We start from the raw sequence: 12,424 nt of genomic DNA, 5'->3' as shown, positions 1-12,424 counted from the left end.
TCCAAATTATACTGAAAAATGCTAGAAATACATTTTTATAAATTTCATTTTTGTTACTCTTTTGATTGAAGTCGTGTGCAATTATGAAGGAGAAGGTGAAGTCATTACTATAATTTGTTCACCTGAAACTTCAGTACCTAGTGGAACTGTAGCAGAGTATTAAATGCCTTTTCTATAACCCAAGGTTCATTACATGTACCTTAATTTACATCACACATCCTGTAAACACAAACTTGTCATCACTTTGCTGCTTAAATGTAACAGTAGTACACCAACTGGGCACTGCTTTTCTCCCTTTGCAGCTTAACAGAGCATAACTTTCATGTGTGCTTTGTGTCACAGTCTAACTTCTGAAGTTGGTCTTGTAATGAAAAACGTCAGTTGAACCGAATGTAGTCAAGTGTGAATTCACTAGCACTTCAGTGCCAGTTTAGTAGGTCAGGTCGTCCTTGTCCCCAAGGTTAATATAATACATTCCACCAAGAAATCTGTAGCCTCTATTATGCAGAGAATGAGGCTTTTTCTGAAGACTGTCGATGGAGTATGCTGCTCAGGAGTTCCAGGACTGAGGCAAGCAAATGCTGTCTTTCAAATTCAAGTTCCAAGATGTTCATTGTGTTACAGGAAAAAAAGAGAGCATCTTGAGGAGTTTTCTTCACTGGAGCGTAGCAGTCTTATCAGCCTTCATGAGCAGGGGTTAATGTTTCAGTGGATCACATACACTGCTGTGAAATTCATCCTCTTTTCTCCTGAAACGAATAGTCTGCAGATTATGAATCAGGAGTACAAAATCTGTAAAAGTGTGTATTGAAACAACCTTGGCAAAGTTGTAGCAAAGGCATTGCTTCTCAGCACAACAACGTGTGTATCTGTGCCAACCTGATGGAAAAGAGTGGCACAACTTCCCTGATAAAAATAAGCATTGATTACTCACTGTAATTCCATCCTTCATTTTTCATGCACCTGGCAAATTCTTTCAAGATGCGTTTTACTTCTTTATTTTAGAAAGGCAAGGATAGCTGACAAATCAGGGCTGGCTGATGATGAAGAGTGGGAAAGTTCTTCGGTCATCTTGTCTAAACAGTGGCTTAAAGCAGAATTTTCCTTACAGATGAATTCCTCTCTTGTTTTGGTCTGTGTTGTGTGGGGGTTTTTTTTTTTTTTTTTGGTGTTTTTTTGGTTTTGGTTTGGTTTGAGTCTTTTTTGGGATGCTTTTAGGTTTTGAGTGTTTTTTAGTCTCACTGCTTCCTAGAAAGCTCTAGTAGATGTCAGTCCCAACGCATCTTCTTGGCAGCCTATGCCTTGACCTAACTGTGTACTGTAATAATTTTTAACCTTCAACTACGATGTTTTCTCTTAGTCTCAAACTTTGCTGCTGCTCTTTCTTACATACTTTTTCAGTTACAGTAGCTTTTCCAACACCTCTGTCTTCTACCTGCATACGCTGGTGGTAATGGGTATTAGCATACCCTTTTTTGATCTTCAGCTACACAGTTCAAGATGACTTAAGCCCTTCTCTTGAAGTTTGTGAATTAATACATTTATTAGGATATTTTCACAAGGGTTTTCTTTAATTAGGCACAGTTTTTTCTTCTATGCAAGGCATCAAAAAGAAGAGGCTTGATGAGTTCAACTGAATTGCTAATCACAGAATAGTTGAGTTTATTCTGTGGTTTAAGCCCAGCCGGTAACTCAGAGCCATGCAGATGCTCCCTCACTCCCCCTCTCCTCCACCTCCACTCCCAGAGGGAGGCAGAGGAGAATTGAAAGAAGGGACCTCTGGAGATTGTTCTGCCTCTAGCTCAAAGCAGGGTCAAATACATCACATTGTTCAAGACACTGTCTTCAAGGATGGAGACTTCACACCTCTCTGGCAATCTGATCCCATACTTGACCACTTTGTATAAACAGGAATTTCATGTGTTCATTTGAAACTACTATCTCTTGACCATTCACTGGGTACCACTGAGAAGAGCCTAACTCTATCTCAATACACCCTCCCTTCAGGTATTTATACACATTGATAAGATCCCCGCTGAGCCTTTTCCAGGATAATCAACCCCAGCTCTCTCAGCCTCTTCTTGTATATCAGATGCTCCAACCCCTTGATCCCCGCTATGGCATTCCTATCCGTTATGTCCATGCCTCTGTTGTACTGGGAAGCCCAGAACCGAATACAGCACAGCAGGTGTGGCCTCACTAGTGCTGAGCAGAGGGGACTTGCTGACAGCTTTCTGCCTAATGCAGTCTAGGATGATGCTCTTGGCTTGTGAAGGCCAATGTGAGGGCATGTTGCTGGCTTATGTTCAACTTGGTGTCCACAAAGACCACTGAGAAAAGTCTGTCTCCATTATCTTTACAGCCTCCCTTCAGGTATTTATATATACATTGATGAGATTGCCCTGCCAGACTCATTTTTTCTTGGGCTTTGTAAGGAAAAAGGCCTTTTTTTATTGTCAAGATGCCAAATATTTCTTGATTCCAAATGCTGTTGCCGTCCTGTCTTGAAGTCTACTCCCCAAGATATCACCATAAGCTAGTGATATTAAATCTGACAATAAATTTGAAATAGCATATAGCGCTAGAAATCTGTGATGGTGTTTAATATAGTTACATTAGTTTAATATGAAAAATAAAAGGCTGAAAAATTTACATAATGCCGGAGTTCTTGCTTTGAATAATAAATAACTCCTTCAGCAATTGTATAGACTTAAATATTACATTTTCTTTTTCTGCGTATTGATTTCGATTTAATGAAATCAAAATGACATGAAAACAATTGGTGAATAATTTTGCTTATCTCAATTCAGTAAATTAAAATCACAATGTACGAAAAAGAATAATTACAGTCGGTTAATATTTTATGCACGAGACAATTACTTATCGTGGCTTTCAGTAGACTGTGAAGTTATTGAAGTTGCCATAAATACAGAGTGCTGAATTCTTGATTTACTTGCATTTATGTACATCTGATACTCCTTAAATGTCAGAGTAGCATATGCTGTTGCATATAAATAGCAGTCCGCAATTTATATATCACGAGTCACAGACACAGCAAGGGGGACCTCAGACAGCAGGGCTGGGTTTCAGAGGGTGGATAATGCACTGCTTTTGCAGTTGTAAGTACCATCTGTTTTGACACAGTCTGGGGATGCTTCACACTGGTGGTCAGGAATCCACATAACTTAGTACAATTGGGCTTGAGCCAGTCACATTTTCTAGTAAGAGAAAGCTGCCAGTGGCCATGTCTCTTTCCCAGCTTAACTCCCAAATTTCCCATAAACAAAATTCTAATCCTTGTGGTTCTGAATAAGCGCTACATGCTTGCTCAGCGCGTTGTCGCATGAATATTGATTGTGTTTGTAACAGAAGAGGGGGCTGCTGACTGTCACTCCAGGGCTCTAACAATGTGAAGTCTTGATTATGAACAACCCTTGGTTTATGTATCTTTGTTAGAGAGGTGTTGGGTAAGTTAGATTGTGCTGGTGTCCTAGGGTTGTGTCTTGGAGACCTACCTTTCTTTTCTTTCATCCCCTTCAGAGTGTGCTCTTACCCAGGTCCCAAAGGCGATTTGTTGGGGAGCTGGCTTTGGCCACCTCTTTGCTGACTTTATTCCTTTGGAAGAGAAGTGGTGGCATTGTGTATTTGTAAGAAAAGTAAAACTGTGAACTAAATGAAGTTCTCTACCTTTCCTTAAAAAAACCCTAGAGACCAGCTTTTTTTCTCTGTTTGGCCACATGTCAAAAGGGAGGAGGGATGCAACCCTAAAAATGAGTTATTCACCAACAAAATGAGAGAATGCTTGTCAGGATGATAGCAGGTGCTTTTGAAAGAATCTCACTCCTGGGCAAGAAAATAAACTTTGGAAACTGAAGTGTAAATGTGTCTGAGCTGATCGGGAACAGGTGTTGCAGGTCGGCCTTCAGTTACACACACAGTTCTGCTGAGTTTCTGTAATCTGCTGCCATTCTAAAGATGAGGCAAGGCTCATGATAGAGGCACTTCTAGTCTAAAAAAGCATTAGTCTGGGAGTAAACACTTCTGCTGATTTGTAAAGCCTGGAACTCTTACCACCTACACCTGATACTACACTATTGAAAAGAGCTCACTTCTCTCACCCTAGAGCAAGCATTGAGGTGGTAACTAACCAAGAGGTTTTTACAGAAGAAAGCTGTGCTCTCTTGTCTACTGCCAGCAGCTTTTGGTGGTCTCTTATTGTCACTCCCTTACTGATAGCTTAGCTGATAGAGGGATATGTTATCTGCATTGATATATGACTCCTCCTATGATTGTCACAGGACAATCCACAAGGAGCTGGGCTGAACCAAGCTGAGTTAGGATTGGGTTTACTTTCTCATTTGGTTTTGGGTGGTTTGGGGAGGTTTGTTGTTTGTTTTTTATCTAGAGTCTTCTTGTGCTGTGTACAGTTGTGTGCCATAATTTGGAGGGCTGTCTGTTTCCAGATTATTATCAAAAGCTATCTTTATAAAGCTTAAAGTTGTTTTAGGAAGGATATTTTGTCTATTCTAACTTAAATTGGTCTAATGAATCTTTAGCATCTAAACTTGAGTGTTAAGAGAGAAGCACAACTTTGGCTTTAAACCTTGCTACTATTCGTTCTTCTGTTTAGCTTATTGCTTACCATTTATGTCTCCAGTTTTGGAGGTCACATTCTGGATTGCTTGTTAATTTCAAAGTCAGTCATATCTAAGAGTTGTGTGCTTTTACAATGCCAGTAGTTGATGATGAAAAACAATGTTCTTTTACATTGATAATTGACTTTTGGTGAATATGCTGGAAACAGTCATCTTTGGGGGAACTATTTGTCTGCTGTAGTGTTTGCTACCACCTGGATGCAAGTCATCTTGATTACACAGCAAAGTGATTATATTGTAGGCTTTCCCCAGAAGCATGCATTCCTCTGTTTTGTATGTTATTTTCAGAACAACACACATCTACAGGAACTACATTTCAGGGTTCTGCAGCTCATCTTGGTTTTGATCCACAGGAACAACTGGGGATTTTGAGAATGTTTTCCTCCCATAAATTTATGTCCAGCAACTTGAAGTTTTATAATAATGTAAACTGATACATCTTTTATTCCAGATTCTTACATTTTTGAGAGATGAAATAGTGGAACAGCTACACCTGATTGGAGCAGCTGGGTGGATTTCTGTATTTTGAAGCTGGGAGCGATTAGGCATTTGTTCCCGTTTTCTATACAGGTTGTAAAGACAAACAAATTGCATCAACACAAACTTCTTGTCAGAATGTCATTCAAAGCCAGCAGGACCTTTTTGCTCCTGCTCAGTGCCACTCTAAGTACCTGGCTCTGACCGTGTAACTTGAGAACCAGTATTGAGCAATATGCACTCATCTACATTTATGTAAAGTGGGGTTTAAATTGAAAATGAAAATCAATACATAAAGAAGTGGAACATGTAAATGTTGCCTAGTTAGGCAGAAAAGTGTTATACCTGACAAGATTTTGACCTTGGAGTATGTCAGAGTAACTCAAAGTGAAAATAGAATATAGCTGTAAACCTGTTTCACTGAATCAGGTTATTCTCTGGATGAATTGGGAAGGTTGGAAGGTTTTTTTTGTATTCATGAAGATGAAGATGGGGTTCCTGGGTTAATCAAGACTATTTTATAGCTTGTCAGGTGGAGGGAGAGGATGGCAAGCTTTTTAGTGTGACCTTGAAAGCAAATTTGTTGTTTTTTTTTTTTCTTCTTCTTAAACCTTTATGTGCAAGTATATAGAAAATGCTTATTTCATTTTAACCACATTTGGTTTGCACGTTTTAAAGTAACTCATTGACACAACAGAGAACTGTATCCCCGTTGGTGTAGCAATCCTGAAAATAGGAGACAATGACATGTAATATGTCCAGTCAATTAACAATCTGGTCCTGAGAACCCAACAGGGCACAGGATGTCTCTCCCCTGGGTGCTATGGGTTAGGTTGGGAGGAGGTAACTTATGATTTGGAGGAGGTGGAAAAGAGGTTCTTCACTGAGCAGTGGGTTCCTCTACGTTAGCACTTTTGTTCATAGTCCAAAGGTCACTTTTGAATTGACTCTCCCTTTAGCCCCTGCTTACCGTGTTTTAGTTGCACCACAAAGTATATGAGCCAAGTTACTCTCAGGTGAAACTAAAGCAACAAATGTGTTCTGGCAGGACACCTAAAGTGCCAAGGGCAATCCTTATTGAACATTCAGGTTTGAGGATGAGATTAGACATTGTCCAAAAACTAACACCCAGTTCCCAGGCCTGTGGATGTTAGGTTCCAGCAGTAGCACGTTTGTGCCACAGAGCTCCTCTTTCTGGGCTGCACTCCTTGCTAATGCATGCATAAATGAACTTAGCTGGAGAAGCGCCATGGCATACTGCAAGGAGCTGGGAGAGGATCTGTCCAGAAGAGGTTTAAGAAGAGCTTGTACTTAAGTGTGTATGGAATTCATTTTGGGTTAGATATTTACTGAACATGGAAAAAATGCACTATCCCATCTATCTCTGTGTAATTTCCCAGCAATGATGCACTGACAAACCCTCTTCTCAGAAGTGATGTGCTGGCATCACTGCTGGTAGCAAAGGCAAAATTAAGATGCTTTGACTTCATAAACTAATAAGTGGAATACTTTTTTTCTTTTTTTTTTCCCCTCAGTCTTTGTCTTTTTAGCTCTGTTCAAAAATATGGGGATAAAATTAATTTGCGCCAAGTGGCAGGGGACAAAGTCTGTAGGGGGGAAATTAACTTCAGCTTTTAACAAATGCATTGTAAGGAAAAAATATTTGCTTAATAAAACTATAGAAATTACTTCACTTGCAGTGCTGTTTGACTTTAAGCATCCAGTGTGAATATGCCAGGAATGCAAGATCAGGTCTCCAAATGTATGTGGAGGAGTTTATAGAGTAAAGAAAATGAGCTCAACATCACAGGGAAGTTACACCAGCATAATCCAAGGTGTAAAATGTCACACAGAAACTACTATGAAATGGCTTCAAATTTAAGTTAACATATCCCTCTTCCACATGGTCTTGTAATAGTGCCTCTAGTCTTGTACAATAGGTGCAGCTTGTTATTACATTCTATGGGAGGTTTTTAAAAACTATAAAAGGTTATTTTAAGTTCTGTGAAACCATTCCTTCCAAGAGCATGTGGATGTGATTACTTCATGAGCTCCAAGGCTGCTTATTCTTACACTGAAAAATCGAGCTTTGTTGCACATCTTTGCTCTCGAAAGGAGAGGTGCACACCTACAAGTTCTCACAGCATAAGAAATAAGTTTTTTGCCTTTGGCAAAGTTCTTTTTGTTCCTTTTACTTTACTTTTCAATCTAATTTTCAGTGTTGGTAGGAATAAATTGTCCAGTGATTAGGAGACAGTAGCTGTAACCTATCTCAGGTTTATTTAGAGTCTTCCATGTCTGTGTGGGAAGCAAGCCACAAGTGAAATACTGACTAAATGAAATCATCATAATGTGGCCACTGAAGGGAAATAGTGTGTTGCATAGTTATCACTGAGTATTTGTCAACTGTGATGATGTTTCAAGAAAGACCCTCTAGGGATCTGCTCTGCTACACTTTACATTATTCGTTAATAGGTTGCTAGACTTTCCATCCCTCTCCAGAAGCCACTTGTTTGAATTTAATTGAGGCACAAAACTACCAGTGTACAGAGGAATGGGTTAAAACTTGTGACACTGGACCTGCAGTATATTTGAAAAACTGAAAATGAGCACAATTTGAGGAGGCTGTTCATAACTCAAAATGCTCTTGGAAAAAAATAGAAGGTTAAAGAGAGAGAAAACATACCAGTCTCTCAGGACACAGGTGTGGGAAAGACGAATGGTTTATATAAACATGGATGAAGAATATAAATGGCCAGGCAGCTGTATGGCATGTTGGAATCCAGGCAATACGTCAAATCATATACTGAATGCATCATCCTTCCGAGACTGTTGAATTCTGGAAGGTTGTCGTCATGGTTTTCATGAAACATAGGTGGGAAGGACTCTGCTTTATCCACTGCTGGTGCCGTGGGGTGGTGTGTGGTGCTCAGTTTGGAGCATTGTGCTTTAAGAGAAATACACACAGATTGGAGAAAATTTAAAGGAATAACTAGGAGAAACTGAAAATATTAGTAATGGGACTAGGAAGAAAGGGCTGAGGCTTGAGCAAATGCGTGAGAAATCCCTGCAGGAAAACAGTACAGACCTCTCATTTTTTGCAATCACTAGGAGAGGGGCAAGAAAGAGCTTCTTGTGTGAGCTGGGTAAGAATTAAAACTCAGAAATTTGATATGGTGACAACACTGGAACAGGCACCTCAGTGAGCTGAGTAATGTCCCTGGAAATGAAGAACAGGGCAGACACGCACATCGGAGGTGGTTTAAGTGTACTTGGTGTACTTGGAGAGAGACAAGAGCTCATTCAACTCAATTTCTCATTCTGTATGTTCTTGATTGTAAAAAGGTTGCAAAATCATGTAGGTATCTCTGCTGAGCAACCCTTTCTGTCTGGTGTATTTGCCCGCTGTAGCCCTGTGCAAGTTTGCGTGGTGAGTTTTGTTTCAGCTGCCTCTTTGCTATTATGGGCTCTTTGATTCCTCTGGGGCTCCCGGAGCTGGGAGGAACTTGGGTCAGTAGGTTGACTTAGCCTAAGAGAAATGCCTGAGGATGTTTGTGATGTGGAAGATGCTCTTTTGTAGGTATTGCTTTTTCTCGGACTTTGTGCCCAAGGCATTAGAAAGCAAATGGTCCTGTTGCATCCTGCTGTCCTAGCTGACCCCTTTACCTAGTCTTCTCTAAGGGCACATAGCCATACCTGACATCTGTCTGTCAAATTCACAAGTCTCTACTTAAATCAGCCTGTACTGTTCCCCCTGTATAAAACTGTCAGCTGCTTCTCTTCCCTTTTGCATCGGAGACTGTAGCTGCTACAGCCATTAGGCTCCCACTTTCCCCAGTCTCTGTAAAAGTAATACTTCCTTGGCATGCATGAAGTTGATGGTATTGTGGTAAAAATGTGAAATCTATACTCACATTGCACTTAGTAAAATATGTAATATCTGTGCAGCACTGTTGTTGAAGAGATGTTAAGTGACATCTCTGTGCTGTGCATAAATGCTTCTTGCACACATTATTTTGCATCTAATGTTTTGGCAAGAATGCCAGTTGCTTTTTGTTTTTCTAAGCTATACTGACTTTTCAGAGCCTGAACATAGTCTGGTTTAATTCTTGTCTTAGATTTGCTAAATACCTCAGTGGTGATCACAGATCAACACAAAGGATCCTTTTCAGTTGTCAGATAAAAATATGAAGTTTGATAGATGTTCACCCAGATTCTCACGTTGATTTTGTTAGCTTGAGGAGCTCAGTATAGATTCACTTTAAGAAAGGCACAACTGCAATGCCATAGTGGAAGGTGTGGTTGAATGGAGTCATGCTTTAAGCATGGAAAATGGTTCAATCGTTTCTTAATATGTCCATGCTGGGGTCTGGACATGAAGTGCCCCGTGTTAGTGAGCATTGCTGGTGAAATGATGAAAATACATCTATGGTTCTGAAATCAGAGGCTGCATATTGTTTTCAATGCCAGAAGGAACAGAGATTAGATCTTAGCTTAAATGATATATATTTAAAGGCTCTTTTCTCCCAGATGTATATATTAACTGGAAAACAAATGGGGGGGAAGAAGAATCTTTTGAAATAAACCAGATTCCTAATGGAATAAGAAAACTCCCTCCAGTGCATTTTATCCCTCTGTGTCAGCTTTTATGGTTCTTTCTGGCACGCATCTTTTGAGATTTCTTTAAAGATTGGTAAGAAATTTTCTCTTACATCAACAAACAATTTTCAGAGCCTGAGCAAAACTTTAGTAGAAAATGTCTTGCACAGAAGACTGGTAATCATGGAGGCAAAGGGGTGGAAGAGGTCATAGGAAGTATAAGGGTTACTTTGTAATCTGTTTTTTACTTTCTAACATCACCAACATGTAAAGCTGCCTTTCAGGCTTGTAAACAACTGGGATTTTTCAGGAAAAGAAATGCTTGTATAGGGTGTATGTGTGTAAAATGTGTGTTGAGAGCTGCAGTCAGTAACTTCATTTGCACTTGCAGGGCTGTGTTTGTTAAGGTCGTACTGTCATTAAGTTGTCCTGTCTCAGACTGACTCAGCCTGTTAGCTAGCTCTCAGGAAATGGTGAAGAACAAAACCTGAAGGAAACCCTCAGAGGTTCAGTCAGTGCTGCAGGAAGCCCCTCCCAGCGATACTTGAAAAGTCTGGAAAATGTACAGTATGCTGAGTGTTTTGCTGAAGCTTTAAATGCTAGCAAAAAGCTTTCCAAGTTTTTACTGGCAAAGAGCTCCTGGACTCACCTGCTGGTTTTACATTTCCCCTTAGGGGTGTACAACAAACAGTAAGCGGGAATACCTCTGTATAGAGTTCAGCTGAGTTACCAGCAAAATTCCTGCCTGACAGCATGTTGCGTTATGGGCTCGGCAAAGCAGTAATGCTCTTTCGACACTCTTGGTCAAACACAATGACAACACTTCAGTCTTTCCCCAAAATACTTTGGAGTGGGGACACAGGGTGTGTGCGTGCATGTGTATGGGTCTGTCTGGAAGTCCATGCCCCAAAGGTGGAGGGAGCAAGTTTCACATGACACACCTTCAGTATGGAAGGTAAAGGAAATACAGGATGCACATCTGGAACTGCTATACTAATGAGAGAATTCAGAGAGCATGAAGCAAGCATGAAGCATACCCATAAAACAGAAGGTCAAACCTTTTTTAGCTCTAGGTCTAAGTTAAAAAACACTTTTTGGTAATTCATTACACACCCAGAATGTCTAAGGTATTGATTATTCACAGGGTGCCCAGGAGCGATGAAGGAATGCCACTTTTGATCCAAAAGGAGTGGAGATTAGCCATATTAGCTTGGTGCTTTGATCACTAGGGGAGTGGGGAGAATCTTGGGGTGCTATATGCTTCTTTATACTCGAGTAGGAATGGATAGTAGGGAAGAATGTAGCCCTGCAGAGATTTTTAGGCGTTTTCAACAGTAACTAACTGACTAAAAATGTATGTTTTCAAAATATGCTGACAGGAGGTAATCATTCCCACAGTACTAAAAATCGTGTATAGCAGATGTAAAAAATTAATTTGTATCCTTTTTACTTTATTTCCATCTATTTTGTGGTGTAGAAACAAGTGTTAGTTCTGTGGGTTTTAGTTATATCATTATGTTTTCCCTTTTTGGTTGGTTTGTGTAAAAAACGAAAAAAAACCCAACTGAAAAGCCCAAAACAAATGAAAAAAACAAAAGGAAAAGAGAGGAACTCAAAATGCCAAACATATGCAGTAGTGGAACATACATCCTCCATTTGAAAAGAAGTGTATTTATTTGTTTGTTTGTTTACATTAGAAGCATCCTTGTCTTAAAATCTCAAGAAAAGAGCAAAAAGCAAAGGTTCCCAGTCTGCCACATCTTCTGCACGTTTAACTTCAGGCACCGTCACTGGCTTTGGTGGTAGTGTGAGGGAGGTCAAGTGTATGGTAAGTCCTTGCAGAAATTAATCTAGGGGTCTGCTGCCTAAGTGGTGTGTGGATTCAGTGCTTGTCTGCAGCAGCCTGGCTGCTGCTGGTGGTTTGGTTTTCTTCTCCCCAGCTGTAAATCTCATTTTTAAAATACCAGAGTATACCAGATGCTTTCCAAATAACACTCCTCGATGCAACTGTTTGCAATAGCTGCCAGGGGGGTATTAGGAAGTCTCAAGGGGGACCAGAGTGTCTGCAAAACCCACTCTGTGTTCTTGCTCAAAAATACACAAGTCTCCAGGTTAGGTCCACATAGCCATAGCATAGACTCAGAAGCCTTGAAGAAAATGGTTACTTGCTGACATACTGAGTTTCCGTCTAAATAAAGTAAGATACAGAAGAAGAAGAAGGAAGGAGCTGGGTAGTATAGGTTTTTCCTTCAGTGTAAGATGATGATTTCAATCTCTCTGCAACTGAACTAGGTGATCCTAGGCAAGCTGCTGGACTTTGTCTTGGGTTCTTCAGCTAGACAATTGTGCCTCTCTGCCTTACAGAGACACTGTGAAAATGCAGGCCTGTGGTTGCTACTGTAGTAGCCAGTGAGATCAGTGCATGCCTGCGCTGGGCTAAGTATAAGCTTGATGAGGAAATTCATATGTAATACACTGATCAAATTCATGTAAAATGTACTTAATTTTAAAACTCTGCCTAAACCCAGATTTGGCCGATTCTCTGGAGTGCATTTCTGGCTCTACCCTGCTTAGCCCATGTCTCTGTTGTCACAGTCACAGAGCTGTAGGGTCTGTGTTACTTAAGGAGATGGCATTGCGAGCTTCCCTGAAATGCCTGAACACTGAAGTGGTAGCAGAAGATGTGATGTGGA

At 40.3% G+C, this 12,424-nt stretch overlaps 1 protein-coding gene across 2 annotated transcripts in view; it reads left to right on the top strand.

Moving 5' to 3' along the window:
• Positions 1-12,424, top strand: part of FBXL7 (F-box and leucine rich repeat protein 7) — a 179,731-nt gene that overhangs the window by 158,588 nt on the left and 8,719 nt on the right. The gene's annotated exons all lie outside the window — the stretch shown is intronic.

Source organism: Lathamus discolor, chromosome 2, assembly GCF_037157495.1.
Source record: "Lathamus discolor isolate bLatDis1 chromosome 2, bLatDis1.hap1, whole genome shotgun sequence".
Taxonomy (NCBI): domain Eukaryota; kingdom Metazoa; phylum Chordata; class Aves; order Psittaciformes; family Psittacidae; genus Lathamus; species Lathamus discolor.
The sequence above is the reverse complement of the archived record's forward strand: the minus strand, read 5'-3'. Positions and strand labels throughout refer to the sequence as shown.